At 27.7% G+C, this 21,247-nt stretch overlaps 1 protein-coding gene across 2 annotated transcripts in view; it reads left to right on the forward strand.

Moving 5' to 3' along the window:
- Positions 1-21,247, forward strand: part of LOC129971123 (Na(+)/H(+) exchanger protein 2-like) — a 170,061-nt gene that overhangs the window by 97,240 nt on the left and 51,574 nt on the right. The window lies entirely within an intron of this gene.

Consider the following 21,247-nt stretch of genomic DNA (forward strand, 5'->3'; position numbering starts at 1 on the left):
TGATAAATAGGTGATTGCAAAAATCAAAATATAAATAGAAGAAAAGAAATTCTAAAAGACTTCTAAGCGAAAAACAGGCTCTAAAGTAGCTTTCTTAAACTAATTAACCTATCGTTTGTTTAAATTTTCACAAACATAATTAACTCTCATCTACATCTCCAAATCTACTTTTTGCATAGAAAGCAAAACGGATTGCCAGTTCTGCATATTCATTGTTTCAATCAAAGTTTGGTTCCAGTGCAATGAATAAAAATCTGATTTGCGAAAGCAAGCGATTTCTGCATGCAGCTGCAGCACAAAGACGGCAGAAAATAAAGGGGTCCGCTGATGAAATAGAAGTGAGCTTGAAACTATCTAGTCCAAGGTGAAGTTTTTGGTCCGTATAAACGACTTTTATGGATCAGGCACCGTTTGTGCCGGTTTACGAGACGCTGATGACAGTCGATGAAAATAAAATAGAGGCAAATAAATCCACTGGAAGCAGTCAGCCGAACAACTGAACGGTGAAAGTTGGGTCAGAGATGTTTCGGGGGATTGTCTGCAAATAAAAAAGTGTACGGGAAATCCTCATATGCCACAGAAAGAGAGAAAGCGATGCTTTTGCTTTTGATTATGCTTTATTTTGCATTTATGTTCATATTACGATGTAATTCGAAAATGGAATTTCGTCATTCATTCCATGAATTAAAGATAAAAAAAAATGCATTTAATGCATTTTACTAGCAATAGAATGAAATAATTCAGGTAAAAAAAAATTTAAAACCATAAATGCTGTACAGGATAACCATAAAGGAGAATGGCATAATTTCCTTTAAATTGCTAATTAGATCAGTTGTAGATTTCTAGCTAGGCAGAATAAGCATCTGCCTAGGGACGCAGGGTTCAGAGGGAATCTCAGGCAGATCGATTTAAAAGCTTTTATATTCCTAGCTGCCAGATAAATAGATTTGTAAAAAATAAAGATTCTACAAATGATAAAATATTAGAATAACATTAAACCTTCTTAATTTAAATTCACCAAGCTCCTATAGGTTTCATTTCGTTCATTTAGTTATTAAGATATTTATTGAACCAATCATCTGCTTCAATATATTATTATAAATGTTATATATTATATCTGCTTCATTATATTACTGTACGAACGTGAATTTCGTGCAATCAATCTGGAATCATAATAGATAAATAAAAACAAATGAATATTCACGAAGTTAATAAAATAAAAAATATTTACCTTAAAAATTATTAAACATACCCTATAATCTCAAATTGAATTGACAATTTTTTTAAGAGGCGGGCCTCATTATGTTCACTGACAAGGTCAGCAAAATATCTAAATCCGCCATTGGATGAATTTGCAATTGCTTTCCAAAATGCGCATTAAAAAAATACAAATTTATTTAGTAGATTTTACTGCTTTTAACAGCTTGTTTGATATGTTAAAGAGGACCTTTTTCTAGAAACATTGGATTAATTTTTATTTTTTATTTTTAAACGCAAATAAAGTGAAGAAAACTACAGAAAATTAACAGGAAATAATGAAATATTATCTTATATGATTGTGCATTAAACGCCTTTTTTAATGGTCGATTTCAAATTTCTCTTGGTTGTTCTAATTTTTTTTAATTGGCATTACCATTAAAAAAATTTATCACGTGGAAGTTGACTTTTTCTGAATTATAAACAAAATAATAATTATTATTGATAATGATTAATGATAATGAAATTAATAATGATAATTAATTCTTAATTTAAAAAAATAGTTCAACATTTTTATGGAATGAAATAACAAAAAATACTACTATAAAATTTTCTAACAGAATTATTTTCTCATTCAATAAAATGCTTTTTTTTAATTCAGCTGCTTGAATTAAAATTGAACAAAGAAATTTCATGCTAAGAGAATTTCAGCACTTTTAAATTAGATTTAATTTTTATATACAATGAAATTTGATTAATATGAAGGTGACAGGAACCACAATAAAATTTCACTTCATCAAAAAATTCAAATTAAGAAAAACTTAGAATCTGAAAATGAGTACAGTTATAAATTTATTTTTGATATTTAAGAATTTTAATTTAAAAAATTTTAATAAATAAACAAACAACAAATGATTTTTAAAAATATAGATAAAAATAATAACAAATATTGATAATAAGCAATACATAGTTACTTAAAATACAGCATTTGTATAATAAAACATCAAAATAAGCAGCATAAATCACATCTAACAAAATAAAAGATTAAACATTCTTATTGCTTAGATAGATTTAAGGCAATACCAAGTAAAATAAAACAAGAGAATTCATAAATAACACAATTTTTAGGTTTGACTTCAAATTTAATCGAAATAAATTCGAATAATTTTCCAATACATTTCTTTTATAAAATTCACCTACGGAGAAAAATTCTGCTTACGATCAGTTCGAATAAAAAGCATTCAAATTATTCGTTATCAATAAACTTTGAAATTTGGTTCAGCCAATGAAGACTAATACTTTAAAAGTTATTTTTCACTGAACACTTTGAACTTATTCCCGAAAAAAATGTCTAGAATACATTGACAATGAATTTAAGCAGGGGGAAAGAACAAAGAAGCATACTTGAGACATATTAAGAAGGCTGATGATCTATTCAGTCAACCATTTATTTTACTATTCTGAACTTTCCGTACAAAGATCCTATTTTTGTCTTCATAAAAGAATATCTCCGCTCCAGCATCTGTTTGAATGCAAACACTGTCGTAATCCGCAGAAAGAAGATTTAATTCTTGATTCAGTTGTGGGAGCTACTGCGTACCAGTGTGCGTAGTCACTTCGCCCATTAGACGTCAGTGCAGACTGCTTGGCACAAAACTGAGTTAACTTCATGACCCAAGTATTATGTTCATTTATTAAGTAAACACACTATTTTTGTCGCATTCTAAGGCGAAATGGAATGTGATATTTTTCGCAGATTTGTAGATTGGTTTTAGATTAATCAATAATATTGAAAATACGTGTTGAACTATAGCACACAATGATGGATTAACTAACAGGAAAAGTTCAGTAATTCCCTAGATACCTCTGAGGATACGAGATTTTTTTTTTTTTTTTTTGCGTTACTTACATGATAATTTTTCTTTTGTGTGATTTACAACATCCGTATACTAGTAACGAATATCATTTAAATTTCAAAACATTATTGGATTTTTTGGGAGGGGGGGAGGGGTAGGGATTTCGGCATTTTTTTTCCATGCTTTTAAATTCGCTTCCTGATCAGTGTGGTCAAATTTGTTTTGCATTTGATTGCCTGACTGACTCGCAAGTCAATACTTCAAAAAAAATTTCTATTGGAGTATATAAAAAAAAAAATATTTATTTTTGTTTGTTTCACCATTTGTTTATAATTATTTTTTTATTCCAAATTTTATTTTATAATTACATGCGATCAGATTTGCATTGCCTATTCTGATATTATATAGGAAATAAAAAAAGTTCACTTAAAAAAACTGTTTAAAAAAATTCGTCATTTCATCAAAATATGAAATTCGTTTATCCGGTTTATGTACGTTTATACAAAAATTTCATGTTTATCAGTTTTAAACTGCTATACTCACAAACGTTTTCGTGTTAAAATAATTAAAAATACTTTTTTAATAATTAGTCAATTTTCTAACATAGCAATAGGTTTTCGAGTGTAAATACTGGATTCTAATCTGTGTAATTTTAATGAAAAGCACATTTTTATCTCTTTATTTAGATATGATATGCATGGAAGATAATGTAACCTCACTCATCCAATTATTTCTTAAAAAATTGCAGTAACTAATAGATTATTTTGTATAGATCATTAAATAATAAATTGGATGGATTGGTGAAAGTAATAATAATCATTCAGCAAATCACTATTCAAACAAAAATATTTGACCATAAGCAATTACATTACATTAAAATTTATAACAATAATTATTGATTTAAGTAAAAAAAAAGTCGTTTATTTATAGTTTGAATAAATAGAAAAATATAAGAGCTGGCTTAAAAGTAGTTTTATTTTTTCTATTTATACATTTAAATTAAAGGGGTTTGGGAAGTCTTAAGATAAAACGTCCATTTCATAATATTTGTAACTTGCAAAGAACCATGTTTTTCTTGAACGTGATAACCTAAAAGTAAAATTTAAATTCAGTGCAACTGAAATTTAAAAGTTCAAAGCTCTTAAAAACCAGTGGAAATTCGTAATTTTAGCCTTACTGCCTTTAAAAAAATCGAGAATCTCCCGAATCTAAATGCATTGTATTGACTCATCTTAATCAAATGCGCTGGTCTTTTTGCTGCCGGAATTTGGAGCAACGGGCTAAGACAGCACTGAGCTCAAACTATTTTTGAAACTTAGTTTATTGTATGTTAAGCTTTATGCAGAAGAATTTAACTTTAATAAACATGATGAAGCAATTAAAACGACCCCACAATCAAAATAAGAATTAACACCACTTTACATGAAATTTTTCACTGGAACCTGAAAGATATACAAATAAACTCAAAATAAAACATTTTTAATGTATAAAATTGAATTACTATGACAAATGTCGATAAATATCCCTATTTCCATATGAAGGAATCGAGAATAACAATTCAAAATTTGCATTTCATTTGAGACCTCAAACTTGAAATTCCGAAAGCTCATGACAATGTTTAAGTTTAAGCAGCTGTTTTTTCTTTACACTGATGGTGTCATACGCTTGTCCGCAACTTATTTAGTTACAGCTGTTAAATTCCTGCATTCATTGCTTGATCTGCAGTGCTAAAACGTCTTTAATAGTCACGTAGATAGGTTTTATTTGCAAGTGGGGAATCAGATTTTTATATAAACTACTGAAAAATGTAACTTAAAACAAATTTTTTCCTCCATAAAATAAAATAATTATCTAAAATGTTGAATCAGAAATAATGAAGATAAAAAAAAACCTTAAAAATTTTTATCTCTACGCCCACCAAAATAAATATAACCGCAAAATGGCCTTCTTCGAAATTTTTCCCATCTGTATTTATTTACAAATAGGCGGAATTCTGGAGGAAGAGAACTAAATAGTACGTTTTTTGTTACTTAATTTGTTTTATAAAAAGCATAATCACGCATGTTCTTGGAATCCGAGAATAATAAAAGCGATTTCCAAACTTCATTTGAGAACCCGATGCAAAAAATAAGTCAAATACAAAAAAAACGAGGAAAACCAAACACAAAGGAAAACGATAAAAAGCATGCTTCTAGTTGCTTTAATATAGATGAAGGTCACGCCGACGTCCAGACAGAGGAAACTTCCTTGGGAAAATACAAATTATCTGCTCAAATTCATTTTCCGTTCTCTTTATGAAATGATTAATACACAACAAAGACATGGCATTGCATCTGTCTGTCTTATCTGCATCAACTAAATACCTGATAAAATGATAAAGAAATAATTTCTTAACACATTAATTTAACATTGTAATAAACGAATCCTTCATTTTGATGGATATCTTGATGAAATTTATATAAATTATAAAGTTAATAAAACAATAAATCCGTAGGTCTATTTTTTAGCTATTGATTTCATTAAGTTTGAATTTCTGCATATGAGATGTCTATGCGCATCAAAATCCATCAATATAATGAGTTAATTTAACGATGTATTAAAGCATTATATCGTGGTATAAATATGATTATATAAATATAGTATACCGTATAATCTAATCTATACATTCTCTAATATACTTAAAACATTCTAAAATGGCTAATGCAATAAAAAATAGAATTATCATTATACACGATCATTGTAAAATAAACATCGTATTCATTGACAAGAAATACAACTAAATTTTTCCTTCAAAATGGGGAAAGAAGATAAAATATTTTTTAAAAATTGTTCATGGACGTAATTTTTATTGTATATTTCCCTAAGACTTATATGAGTTAAAAACATTTAAAGTTAATTATTTCTAAATATTCGCTAAGTTGAATGATCCTGATTAAATCGGTGCGCCTTCGTTACTCTAGTGTAAATAACGTAAACTACTAGTACTTCTGAAACCGAAAATAGAAAAGGGAATCCTCTTTAATAATCTGATGCATGGAATGACATCCATAAATCACACATTTTGTGTTGTGATTAAAATCTGACTATATAAAACGCAATCATTCTGCCATTTTTTGTGGATAATTTTTTTTCTATTTTTAACTTTAATTATCGATTCTTTTTTTTTTTTTTTTTTTTTTTTGCTGAAACTTTTATTTTATTAGTCATATTCGTAATTTTAATTTGAAGTTAGCAATTACCCATTTAAAGATAATATATGTCTGACAATCATTTTCAGTCAGATTTTCCTAAATATATTATCCTGACAACAGAATGATTTTTTTAGCATGTCATTTTATACCTTCTCGCTTTCAGTCTACAGTATTTAAACTTATCTATGTTTTTTTAATGGATAAGTGTTGAAATAATTTTTAAATTTTATATTAGTATTTACATGGTGCCAAGAAAGCAAAAATATTTATCGTGAGAATGTATAACCCTGCTGTTGTATTTTTGTTTTAAAATGTATTTGTGTTTCTTATTTCCAACTATATTTCAAAAAACCGAATTAAAATAATATTTCAGTTATTAGATTTTATTTCTTAAAAAAGTCTTTACAAGTTGAATGATTTTATTCAACATTAGCTGCTACTAAAATCCATTAAAACTTTTTGATATTTTCATATAAAATTAGCTCTTATTCACTATAGTCGATAAATGTGAATTAATTACACAGAAGACTCTTCCATGGATATTTTTAACACATTATGAAGTAATTTTTATAAGTTTTTCATTTTTCAGAAAAACAATAATTTTTCTCAATAACGCAGGAAATTAAAAGTGTTGCTACTTGCCTACTTGTTCTAATAGGTGTTCATTCACTTACAGATACAAAGTGGGCTTTAGTTGTAATGATTTTTCTTTTGATGTATTGTCTTTTAGTTTGGCTCACCCTAACAATTTGAAAGTCTAATGCTGTGCCCCAAATGAGTTTGATTGTTTGTATGAAAATTGTTGTTGTAAATAATGGACATAGAAAAGGCAAACCCATCTTTAAGGAAGAAGGTGCGCGCTGCATTCTTTGTCTCACCCCACACTTTCGATTCTATATGCCAATAAGCTTAAAAATGAATATTATGAAATACAAACGTGTTTATAAAAAACTTTTAATGTTTCCCGGAAATAAAATGAATGAAATAATTACTGTGTAACGAAGACATTTCAGAGCTGACAACGAAATGACAGCAAATTTTTTGTTCTCTCTGCAGCTTTGAATAATATTTTAAAAATTTTGAATTAAAATAATTAGGTACAATATTGGGCAGATGCTGAAACGGTACCTTAACCGTAACGCCTACTTCAAATATCCACACAACATCAGAGGTAGAATTCCAATGAATTTAACATGCACAGGTCCATGAATATGGTAGATGTTTGTTACATTCTGGCCTTAGAAACTTCAGTTTCCGGGTCTGCTGATGAGATTCTGCCTACGAGATTCTGCTCATAAATAAAGATATTAAAATTTTAATATAATGCACATTAGACAATTTCTAATAATATTATTTAATACAAATGATTCTAATACAAACAGAAAATGAAATTAAATGTATTCCCTTAATTTTAATAGGTTATAAAAAATTAAAGTACTTAATTAAAGTTCTGATATTATATATAAAAACTGTGTTATTAAAGATGATATGGTATTTTAAAAAATAATTATTATTTCAATCAGAACAAGATTTGTTTTTATTAGCTATTATTGCATGCAATACATTCAAAAGCTGTCAAGGATTAATTCCCATTTATTACATAAGCTTAAATTCAATCAATGAATCTGAATCTGGCAAAGTTAAAATGAATTTTGAGATTACCCCCTCCTTCAGAATTCATAGATTCGATACTTTGTATTTCTCGTATATCTAAAATAAAAAAAGCTAGATAGCACTTTTTCTCGACAGCGCAGGAATATAGTTTCACGGATACTTTCCAAGACCCTTCTTGCAATTTGCTTTTATTGGCTATCTGTTTTGAAGAAAAAAGGGAAAGACTTTTGCATTATGCCGCCAAACAAAAATGCATTAAACGCTTTTCAAATTCAAGAATAAGTTTAGTGAGTTTCGTTTAAGAAATTTAAATATTACTTCAGATAAGTGATAATTTAAACTGAAATGAGAATTTCTGTAATTAAAAATAAATTTTGTTTAAAAGTAAATTCGCTACATTACTAATTTTAGTGAAACGAAATTACAAACCTCTTTTTAATAATTAGATAAATGTGCACAAAAAATTAATGAAAAATAAAAAAACGAAAATTGTTTGTGTAATTAAAAAGCAAATAATTTTAAGTCATTAAAATAATATTAAACAAATTTATTAGTTATTTTAATGAAATACAGTTAATTAATAAAATACAGTTAAAATACTTTAATACACAACATTTTCCTTTAGTTCCAAATCAATCCTGTTGATTTCACTGTTTAAAAAATCTTTATAAATTCGTTACTCGATAGTGTGACAAAAATGATAATTAAAAATCTTAATGATATAAGTTAAATTCACAGTGATTTAATAAGAATGGAATTCACAACTGAAAGTAGAAAATATTTTGAAAAAAACATTTAACAATTTAAATCTTAGAAAGAAAATAAAGGAAAAGATTTAAAAATAAAACTATTAACTTAATTTTTAAAGATAATTGAATGACATAAAATAAAATTGACATAATGCCTTTGAAATGACATAAAATAAAATTGACATAATGCCTTTGAAATGACATGAAATAAAATTATCGAGAACTATTAATGAGAATTACATTTTATTATATATTCTGCGCTATAATCCAAAAAAGAAATATTTGTATATGTATGCTTACTTAAAAAATTATTACAGTGATAGTATTAATTTTATAAAATGCAATCAAAATAATAAATTTTTTTTTATTAACCATCATTTTTTGTTCTATATTCCATTATAAAATTCGAGGAAAAAAATTTACACATTGGTTATGGTTACACAAATTTTCTACATATGGTTATTTAAGAAAGGTTGTTGCAATGGAAGCATTTATTTAATAACAAGTGGATAATATAATTAAACGGAACTGAATTTTTTTTAATTTAAAAATATTTCTTTATTAATATTGTCGGAGATAGTAACACTAATAATATACTAAATTGATTAATATTTTTATAATGTATATCTATATTGTACGATTAAAATAAGCAATTTATCACATTTTGAATCCATACTACGTCGCTCTTGTTAATATGTCGTTTCGGAGCGGTCTATTGAGCGACACACTTTTAAAAGGCTTTCTGTTTTATAAAAAATAATAGATTATATTGAAGGATTTTTGAACGAGTTTCTACACAGTTTCTTAAAAGTTATATTTATTAGGATAATAATTAAAAAAATTCTGTAAAAATAAAATTTTGTTTAATGAAATAAAATATAAAAACAATCAAAATTTTAAAAAAATAAATCATTTTTTGCTGTAATATGTTTTTTGATTCTCATTATTAACAGAACATACAGAATATCAACATGTTAATCGTAACATGTTGATTCTCATACAGAATTACTCCTACAGAATACTCATTCTCATACAGAATTACTCCTACAGAATACTCATTCTCATACAGAATTACTCATACAGAATTACTCATATAGAATTACTCCTACAGAATACTCATTCTCATACAGAATTACTCCTACAGAATACTCATTCTCATACAGAATTACTCATATAGAATTACTCCTACAGAATACTCATTCTCATACAGAATTACTCCTACAGAATACTCATTCTCATACAGAATTACTCATACAGAATACTCATTCTCATACAGAAAACTTGTTTCTAAATTCGAGACTATAACCTTTTAGATAAAATGAAGGTTTCGCCGGCGTCTGTGGGTAGGGGTAGCGTGTCTTAACCGTGATCTGTGCGTCGCGGCTTCGAGTCCTGGCACAGGCATGGTTGTTCTTTATCCTGTGTTTTATCTGTAACGTGTGTGAAACATCCCCTCTGTAAAAAGGGGTTGTGCAAGCGAGTGTGTGAGTGTCATCTTCATATGAGCTAGAAGTCAGACTTTTGCCCTCGAGTTCTCAGGGGCCTTTACTCTCAGAAGTTACTGCATAAACTCGGTTTAAATCGCTACTTCATCAGCGGGCTTGTCTATGACAAGTACCATAAGTAGCAACATCATGAAGGTTTTCTGAATATTTATCCGATCCCTTTAGTTTTTGAGGGGGAGGGAGAATCAAGATGGTTATAAAACCAACGCAGAAATTATCGGATTGATTAATTTACTACGCCTAGTTGCTTTATCAACTCTAAAAATATCCAACAATATGAATTAGCTGAAATTAATGATTATCATTAGAATTACTAAATTCGATTATAATTTTGAACTATTAATCATTAAAATTATGTATCAATGTTCTCTGAATATCCAAAATTGAGAAGGGGAATTTGTCTGAATTACTCTTTTATCTTTTAAAAATATTTAGTTAACATATTTGTTTAAATGCGCTCTTTGCTTATAAATAAAAAAATATATATCAAACCAGCTGTAGCAGTATCTTGTATCAATGTGATACATCGTATAAAAAATTGACCAAATCTGCTGTATCTTGTCACTCAGTTTCAAATTATGAAAAATTATACTCTTTCAGCCAGCTGCGCACATCTCAATGAACTTTAGTTTGAATTGTCGTGGAGTGTGTTACTGAAATATGATCAACAACTGAATGCGATCAACAACTATTCAGTTTTAGTCAATGGAAAAATGACGTTTAATGATATATATCGTGTACAGAAGTTTGAGTGAAAAATGCATTTTCGGATGGCAAGGTCGGTAGGATAATAGCACTCTGGAAATATCACGCAATAATCGCTGTCTTTTGTGGTATTTATTTCACACATTCCGAGTTTTGGAGTCATTGAAAGAGTGCACGTGGCATCGCATCAATAGAAAGGGCATCGTGTTTGGGATTGTTTACATTGGGGTGTTAAAAGTGCCATTCACCTGGCATATCCTCTTAATATACGAATATTATTTCAATAAAGACCCTAGATTTATTTTTTGAGCTTCAATCCGAAAGGCTGTTTGGAGGGTAGTCATGTTTGGGGAGATAGAACAAAATCTCCATTAAATAAGAATTATGAAAATTGATAAAATATAAAATGCGTACAATTAAAACTTTCTAAAAAACAGTAGGAATAGAGAAAGAAGAATTGACAATATATGTTGCTATTACTTTTACTATTTTCTTCAACCTGATTCATCTACAGCGATAAGTTAGAGATAAGTTAGATATTCTATAGATAGTAGGAAATTCTTTTGAAATCAATTTTATAACACCTAATCGGATACTTATCTAATCAACTGGTACTATTTTTATTATTAATTAATTTAATTACTAATCTAATCTAAATACTAATATAATTATTACCTTTTATAAAACTTAAGTTTAATTAACTTTTTTAAAATGAACTATTAGCTATTAAGTAAGCAAAATAGGAAATCCGTTACAAATAATTGCAAATCGAGAAGTCTCTTACTTTGATTTAAAGTCACGTTTATTTAAGTCTAATGGAGGAAAAAAAGAGAAGCATTTGCAAAAATATGGAAAAAGCAAAGTGGATTTCGTCATGGAATGTGGAAACAATTCCAATTTACACATTTTGAGATACTATTGCTTTTACAAAATATTACAGTCAAAATTAAGTATTGCACAATGAATATTACAGGGTGAAATTCCATAATAAAAAATCAAGAATCTGGACAAAGTCTCCTAAGCCAGGGCGCCGGCAAAGCTGATTTTTAATAAATATAAAGAGTTTAGTGTAAAATTGGAATTCATTTTTACACCGTCAATTCGTGAAGTTTAAAATTCTTTGGGATGCAAAATTAAGGTGCATTTCAGACAATATTTTTTCTAATATGCTTTAATACTATAGCTAAATGCAGTTTCACTGTTTTTGATTACTGATTATAGTATCAAGAGATCTCATTATTAATATTTTCATCTCGGAAATGAGTAATTAAGTAACCATACAAAACGACGCACTTTCTCTGAAGGCTGAGCACCAATCTTTGACAATATACTATTTACAGTTGCATCAGAAACTAACGGGCTAAAAATATCACATTTTCTAAGAAAAAAAACTGCATTCGGTTTCATAGAATTATGAAATTTCTATTGATGTCAATTATTTTCGAATAATTTTCCAAACTATGTTTAAATTTTGAATCTTGAATATTTTGTTAATAAATTGGTACGTGTTTGGTTCATTTTAATTTTCATTTCTCGTTTTTGAAACTCTTTACATGATGGCAAAAATGTAGTAATATTGTTTACGTTCGCCTCAATCAGAACTCATTTTAATTAAACTATTTGAATTAATGGGTAAAAATTAAAAACAAAGTCGTACAAGTCATTACAATCTGATAGTCTCTGATCCTAATTAGTATATCCTTTACAATCCATTCCTTCGACTTGTGAATTCAAAGTGTTCTTTTTATCATCTTATTTTATAATTTCCACATTTGTACAGAATCATGTAAAGCAATTGTTTAAGTTTTCTAGTTTAATAGTTTTCAAGAAAACATCAATATTTAGAAGCTTTGCTATGAACAAATATTTAATTTCAGCTCATGTTAATAGCTGGTATATAAGCATTGAATTAATCTGGTTATCTTCAGTAGAAAGACCAAAGTGCTATCATTTGTAGGGAAAAAGAGCAACATTCAAAGCTATAACTTATATATCTACACTTGCAGCTTTACTATAAGTTCGCAGCAATCGTGTCCAGAATGTAGAATACTTTCACGTATACGGCCATTCGGTGAGAAGAATAAAAGTACAGTTTCTAGTATTATGTTCAGAATATTAAGGAGGTAAAGAAACTGGTAGTAATAATTTTGATGAAATTAAAAGAAAAAAAAGTTTTCATACATCCATATGTTCAAGGACAAAAAAATTTTTGTGAGTGAAATATTAGAACAGTTTTTCCCCTGTACCATAAACAAAAAAAGCTTTTAAATTTCTCCACTGATTAAATTAAAATCAAATTTTATTCAAATATCGTATCGGTTCTGATATTATATGCTTAAAAACTTGTAGTCTCCATTACAATGCTTTAATTGAAACGGCATGTCAATAACTCTCACGTTATGTGCATTGCAACATAAATTATCCTAATTCTTATCCTTAACCTTTATTTAATGCATTAAATAATTTAAGAACTTTTCATTACATTATTTAGAATAAAAGACATTAAGTTATAAATAAAAAATTTCATACTAAGTTTAAAATTTTATATGTTTTTCTTTCATGTAATATATATTTATTTTACATATTTGCTTTAAAAACAGTAAAAGAATTTGGATAAGGTTTGAAAATGTTGTATCATCCAGGTCAGTTTAATTAACATTTCAAGATTAACACTTTGTTTCCAAAAAAAATATTTATCCTCTGTTTTTTATCATTATTGATATCATTTATAAATACTTTCCCTCATGACAAAAAAAGGGTTAAATTACCTTTAACATGCCACATTATTTAAAATTATTTTCCTTGAAAGAAAATGAAAATATATAACAGATTTGAATATCTTCTCTCTGCAGCATACACGAATGAAAACACATCAATTGATAATGTATCAACTTTTAATTTCTGGATATATATTCTTTTAATTTCAGAAATAGTTCATTTCTAATTATTCTTATTCTTTAATATATGCTTATATTTTACATATATGGGTAGAAAAATGTTAAAATGAGCATATTGCTAATTATTTTTCAGATTTGGATAAGAGATTAAGTTGTATTAGTTTATGTTAGCATATTGTTTTAATATGCATATTTATTTCTATAGTTTTCCTCTACCCAGCAATTTATTTGTCTTAATTATTACTATCATATATAATAATCTGTAATAATATCTGTAAATCTAATTTGTTCATAACTGTTTTGATCATTCGTATTGTATTGTTAATTCATTTAGGTGAGGAGGGGTTTTTCTTTATTAAGATACAAAAATAATATTATAACATTAGAAAAAAAGAAATTTTCTGATTGTGGTAAATTAGCGTTTAAGTTATTTTCAGATGTTTGAAAATTAAAACATTTCTAAAACATCTCGGAAGGCAGAATTTTTCTCCGAAATTTACTCAACATCATAGTTAAGAATCCAAATACTTGGTCATTCAAAGAATCGAAATTTTTTAAAAGCTGTGTAAAATGCTATTAACTCATTAACTTACGAACTAGTTTCTCACCACAAAATTCTCTGGAGAATTCTGCTGTGACCTGTTTCTAAGACTCATTGCCAGAATGAATATATAAAGAGATTTTTTTATGAAAACTCTTTCCGTGTTTGAACTATCTTTTCACTTAGGAAATGATCAATTCTTTCATCAATAGGCTTGATTTGCTTTAACAAATATACTTAGCCTAAAATAAATGAGCGCCTCCAGGAAATCTTGGGTGACTGACCTCTGCAAATTTACTTGTGGTTTGATTTCTATAACAAGGTTCATGTTTAAGTAGATTTAAATTATCTATTACTTCATCTTTAAGTTGCTGTTGGAATTAATATTACAATGAATTGATTTCCTAACTCCTGATCAAATCTAGAAATATTATTTGTTTTATGTACCATTGATACCATTCGATTTCAATTGGTACCATTTTATATGCCATTAATGCTGGAAAATGGTATATTTAAAAGATTATTAAAGAAATGAAAAATTCAAAGCCTTTGAATAATTTATATCTAAATCCTTTAAATTAAATCATATCACAAAAAAGCAGTAATTTATTTTAAAAAGAAGCCAATCGCCATAAAATTTGTGTATGTCGTTCAGTAATATATACTAAAACTACAATATTCATAACAATACCTGCATAATTAGAATCCATCATCTGCAGTGTTTGCAAGCATTTTAAGAGAAGGATTGAAAGTTTTGTTGTCAAATTTATTCGGCAATTTCTTGCAACGACTTCAAAGTGTCACTTATAAGTAGAACTGCGATTGAGGGTCATTGTAATGTTTGAGGTAGATCAAAAATCATATAGAAGTAGCCATATTGTTAAAGAAAATTCTTATAGTTGTTCCTAAGTTTTAATAGATATTTGAGATCACAAATTCGATATTCAGAAAATCCAGCCAAAGAAAGCCATAATAATAAGTCAGCACCTCTTACGATCAGAAATCTTGATGAAAGTATTCGTAGATGAGCTGACCTGTCACTTGTGAGTCACTCAAGTCGCGTTCGTAGAGCTTTTAAAGTGAATATATCAATGTGTTCTTCGGATTATAGATAAAAAGAAGATTTTGGTCCTCATATATGGATACATATTTACGTTTCAATTCTGTACCAAATATTGCTTAAATGGAGAAAAACTGGTATTCAATAGACCTATTTTGATAGAGTTTCACATAACGAATATAATTTATGTGTGCAGAATAAAAGTTTTCGGTGGATGCGCAAACTTCCACATCTTTCAGCATAGATCTGTCTGTGTGTAAAATAAATAATATAAATGTAATGTATATGTGTGTAAAATAAATAGAGCCTACAAATAACTCAAATCTTCAGCAGCAAAGGATTCTGTGTCGGAAGTGGGTTGATCTTCGAATTTACAGCTAAGTAATAAAGTTCTCAATTATTCTCTTTAGATTACAGCAGTGTTTAGGAAAGTTTTGTGAACACAATGACTTGCATTTATTACTGATATCTTAAATGTATTAATTTCTAAAACAAAATAATTTTCTGATATTTTAGTCTCACATTATTGAAACGCTTGAAACCTTACTATAAATCATATGCTTAGCTTCTTTAAAATCAATAACAACTATCGCACTCTTTGCCAATTTTACGAAAATTTGCCCTAAATTTAAAGAAACGATATTAATTACCTTTAAACATTGAATAAATTTCATTAAAAAAATAGATAATTGTTAAATATACAGATACTTGAAAGAATAATAAACATTTAAATATAAATATTTGTAACATACATATATGTGTTTCAATAAAAAAATATTGCTTTCAAACAATTTTTAAGAAAAGAGAAATATATATTAAGTACAAACGAAATATATATTTCGAATCCAAAATGGTTATGTAATTATTTCATCTGCTTCATAACTGTCTTATAATTATTTTTAGAAAAACAAAATAATCATCAAAATGCATCAAACAATAGAATAATCAAGCGCGTTTAAAATTTATCCTTGTCTGTTCAGACATAAAACGCTTATATTTATTTTTCAAAATTTCATTTACATCTAATTTGAGTAGCAACTGAAGTTAATTAAAAAAAGTTCAGTTGCTTCTTCTGCTGCTTAAATGCAATTTTTTTTTTATCTGTCTTGCAATTTCATTCTTTCCGGATAATACCTCACTCAGACCCTGAATGCACGAATGACTTTAATATGAGATGCAGAAATTCATACTTATGTAAAATTGCGTTTCAAACTGTTTTGAAAGAGAGCTTCGATTTATCTTTATTTGGAAAAAGATTTGAGATTTATAAACTCTATAATATTTCAAATTCTTATTATTTTCAATAGCTTATTACATTTCGTTTCGAGTGGTCTCTTGGGTCAAATCTCAAAATGACTAAGAAACAACAATTTGAGGAAAAAGATTATGGATATCCTTCATTTATGATCTTAACCAGCATTAATATAAAATGTCTGATTTGATGATGTATGATTTAGGAGCCAACTGCTCACTAGGATAAGTTTTGATATAGAAGACCTTTTTTTAAAAAAAAAATTAAATATGGATTAGTGTTCCCTTTAATTCCGGAAAAGTAGTTACATTCACATACTTGGCTTGTGTAACAGAAAAACTACTCAAATGAATGAGCTGAAAATTTTCATTTCGTCATGAAATTCCCTTGGCTTTCAATTTATGTGCTAATTTAATTGTGTTGCCAATTATGAACTTTTAACCTCTAATTTAGATATTTTTTCGCATATTAAAAATTACTTTTAAATGATAAATAAGTTTGCAAAATGTGCAAAATACCTTATACTTTCATAGCAAAAAGAATTTAGATCAATAATTATATTATTCAATGTTCAATGGTCAGATATGATTCAATGTCCTAGATTTTATTTTAATATTAGAAAGTCAAAGATTTATTAACTCATAATTTTTAATTAAATAGATCTAATCTAATAAAAATTGATTTCGAGGAACAATTTTTGATACAGTTTTGATAGCTGATGACAAAAATGGGTGCTGCTATTGGAAATTTTGAAGTTTGTTCTTATTTCAATATATAGACGGCACGGCCCTTTATGAAATTAATTTTTAATTCAAAAATATTTAAATGTGCTTTTATTCCTTTCAAATGATACCTTTTTCTTGTATTGCATGATGAACGATGCTGTAATAAAGCTTGGCGGCATTTTTTTTTCCATAACTGTTCGTCACATTTCACGTTAAAGAATTTTAAAAAAAATATTTTCAGTGAATATAAGATTATGAATTGAAATGAACTCTATTTTCTTTAAAAGTAAATCCAAGGTTCAATTTCTAATCATTATATCAATCATCAGATAGCTAAAGAGACTGTGTCTTTAGCTATCTAAACTCTTCAATTATCTGAAACCTTAGAATATTTCTGCAATTCAGAGAGAATTTCCACTCTTTCAATTTTAATCGGAATCAATTCAGACTCATGTTATATGTGAAATGTACCGCGTTACGTGTCACATTGAAATACATTAATATTCATCTTGAAGAATGAGAACGAACATGACTTTCATAAAACATAGGCCGATCTCGCAGTGTAATGTAAGATAAAAAGCAGTTAGATGTTATATTGCAGTTATCCTTACGTCTGCCACGTGGCTACATGTAATGTGAAATTGGTTTCATTACATTTTTCATTTCGTAACTTAATAAGGTTGTTTGCTCTTCACAGCTTCATATCTTTCTCAGTAAATTATTTTTCGCATCTTTATTTTTGTCTAATTTGCATATTATTAATCTATTTGCATATTATTAATCTATTTGCATCCATGAGAGAAATAAGACGCATGGTCACATTCTTGAGGCTATTTTTCTGCGACTTGTGATAACTGGCAGTCAATGTTTGTTGATTATTCCGCTTACACATGAAAAATTGGTTAGGCAGCAAAGGTTTTAATTGAATTAAAGAGTTACAAAGCTCATGTGAAATTATTTAGGAAACTCACTTCAACATACATTCATTATAAGTTAGCCTCTGATTACAAGTTTTCAAAAACTTGTAACTTTAATATTTTAACCTTTAACTTTTAACACTTTAAGACTATACTTCTAAAAACATGTGCATGAAACTTTTGTCATTATTTATTTTTTCTCTTGGAAAAGCCAATGAGCCGATAAAAATATCGAAACTTAATTTCATTATAAGATATTTTTTTTGTGAACCGTCTCCTAAATATTTAATCTCTGAAGTGCCTCAATTTTGATCTAAGAATCTGTCAGGCAAACCAAATAAGAATCGTAATGCTTTCTATTTTTAAGGACTTTTTCGAAAAAACAATATAAAAGTATAAATTATTTCTCATATTATTTCACTCCCATTTGATTAATATCTAAACTTTTATAAACTGATGATAAATAATGTAGTTTTCTGAAATAAAAAAAAAATCTTTCAACTTAAAGATTATAAACCTCAATATATTTACATAACAATTGATTTTTTTCTCTTTGGTATGATTTATTTATATTTATAGATTCAGTGCTGTATATTATTAGACATTTGGCTAAATAATGCTCATGATTCGTTTCGTTTTTTTTTTTTAATTTTCTGCAATTTATTTATTCTTTAAATGATTCATCTATCGTGAACAAATTTCCGGGGAAAATTTTAAATATCATTGTTTATTTTAGATCATAATTCAAAAAAAATCGCATTCAATTTTTCTTTCTTAATTATTAACAATACATTTTTAAAATAATAATTCGATGCTATTCTTTTCTTTTCATGGAATAACCATTCATGTCCTTAAAAGCAAAACAACTCTCAAAATTTGTAGTGCATACTTAAATATAATATTTAAGAAATGCATATTTTTATTATTAGGAGCTCAAATATATAAACTAAATCCTCTTTCAAGGTTGAATATCGAAATTTCTTGTAAAACTATTTTCCTTTACCAGAAATTTCTATCAAGGATGTTAGATACTTTCTCGAGTATAATAAATTAGATTGCTTTTGTCTGCAAAAATAACAAATTTTTTTAGCATCACAAGCACATAATTGAAGTACATTAATCTACGAAACAAACGTTTTACTATTTGAATATTGTTTTCAGATTATTGTTAGTTTGATACTAAATTATAAAATAATTTTCTTAATAGCAAACTATTATTTATTTATCCTTTTCCATGTATTCTTGCTTTTTTGATTAAAAATTCATCTTACAAGTTGTTAGAGGAAATTAAGTGACACAAAAACAGCCAATATCACATGAGAAGTATGGCCGGAAACGTTAACCTAATTAACTAAAAAGTGCGGTAGATTTCAGGACTAATTTAAATCTCTTTTATGTGAGCTGTACACGCAACGTTTTGCGAATGCGAAGCCGGTGAGCATGCGCATCATGTTGGTGACAGTAGAAGGAAGAGTGAATCATGATTACATGAAGAAAGTTATACATATATACATATATTGCATCATCAAATTATTGAGAATATGCGCCTGAGCATGTGGGAAAATGGATTTTCTACAACACATATGTAATTGCAAAATATCTGTAAATTAAAAGTTTTTATCGGTTACTGGCCTTTTATTTTTTACCCGTACCGTATTACTTTTTAAAAATTCCTATGTGAATACGTTTTATTTTTGCTCAGTGCACTTTACTTAACAATTCGTTAAATAAATTTTAATTTTCCTGCATATTAATTGCAAAAATGAAAAACATTTTTCTGGAAAAAAAATTTTATATTTCAGGCAAATTATTTTTAAAATCAATGAACATTTCAGACAACTCTCTCTATATATAGTAATTAATTCTAAGTAACTAATTCTAATTCTGGCTAATTCTAAGATATAAGAAAAATGATAAAACAAAATTTTCCAATGTATGACATTTTTTAAGTTTATAACCACATCAAGCCTCTTTTTAAAAAGAATATAAAAAACATAGATGCCGCTCTGAGACAGAAAGCGGTTCATATTCCTTCAATATAAAAACAGCGCAATTGCCAAAGAGTTTTAAAACGCCAATTTACTGATTAAAATTCGTTATTCAGTTATCTGTCTAATGAAAATGAATTATAATAAAATAATTTTAAAAAATTAGAATTTAAAAGTGTTATTTAGAATAAGTTTTAAAAATGTTTCACGAATATAGCAGCCAAATACTACTGAATTCTTTCCTTTGCCATTTCTTAATTTTTTTTTTTTTTTTATAAAATGGTAAAAAAATGAAATTATTATTTTTGATATTTTATTTTCTCCCTAAAAGCAAATCATATTGAAAAAAATATATTCATTTGCTTTTTCAGTTCAGTTCAGTCTGTTAAAAATCGAATTAATGAAATCCGCTTATTCAAGTTCGGATCTAAAATTAGATCCATTTCCCTTGAAAAATTGTTACTGCTACTCGTGTTCTTTCGTGTAATTATATATTCAATATTATTTTTTCATTACTCTAGATACGTCTATCACAATTCGAAACGTGCTTAAAAGTTGCTCGAAAGGTTGATATGAAGACCTGTTCCACTAATGGAAGCATGACCTTAATATTTTTGTTTCAAAACTTGCTAAAACTTCCTCATTACCGAAGGTCATCGGATAAGAAATTCAATTCGAACATGCTATCATATACTACTGCGTTAATGCAAAAATCATAGATTATTATCATTATTTAATCAGAGGCGAAATTTAATTTTAAAAAAATCGAAATGTTACTATCTATGAGTATCGTTTTCACTTTGGGAACCATGTGGGAAACAAAAAGCAGTTATTCTATGTGAAAACAAAGAGGTTTGGCAAGCATTTTTCATTTTCGAAACACCGCCCGACGGAATAGTCACCCCCTCCCTGCATCAGCCTTGTATGTGAACAACGCGCCTAATGTTACCTATCAGGTCGTAGTATTATTCTGTTGCTTACCAATAACCGGGCTTTCGTGACGTTGCGGGGACGATCACGTGATCGAGATCGCGATGATGTGATGATGAT

Source organism: Argiope bruennichi, chromosome 6, assembly GCF_947563725.1.
Source record: "Argiope bruennichi chromosome 6, qqArgBrue1.1, whole genome shotgun sequence".
Taxonomy (NCBI): domain Eukaryota; kingdom Metazoa; phylum Arthropoda; class Arachnida; order Araneae; family Araneidae; genus Argiope; species Argiope bruennichi.